Source organism: Geospiza fortis, unplaced genomic scaffold (genome assembly GCF_000277835.1).
Source record: "Geospiza fortis unplaced genomic scaffold, GeoFor_1.0 scaffold450, whole genome shotgun sequence".
Classification (NCBI taxonomy): Eukaryota; Metazoa; Chordata; class Aves; order Passeriformes; family Thraupidae; genus Geospiza; species Geospiza fortis.
Genome location: NW_005054416.1, coordinates 2,549,613 through 2,549,936, shown reverse-complemented (window position 1 = coordinate 2,549,936; position 324 = coordinate 2,549,613).

Sequence of the window (324 nt, the reverse complement as noted above, 5' to 3'; positions counted from 1 at the left end):
GTCTGTGCCCTGGGGCGGGTGGGTGGCGGCCATCGGGGTGCCCAAATTACTGGGGTCCTGGGGGAGGACACGAGGGTCACGCCCATGGTCCCCTGGGTTAGGGTTGGGGGACAGTTTGCCACCTTGGACCCCCACAGACCTATGGGGAGAGGCGGGGAAGGTCACCCTGGACCCCCACGGTCCCCTGTGGTGGGGGGGAAAGTCACCCTGGACCCCCACGGTCCCCTGGGGCTGGGCAGGGTGTTGGGGTGATCCCCTCTGACTCCCGACAGTCCCGTGGGGCTGGGGATGACAGTGGCCGTGGCGCGCCCCCCCCTCCCTCGG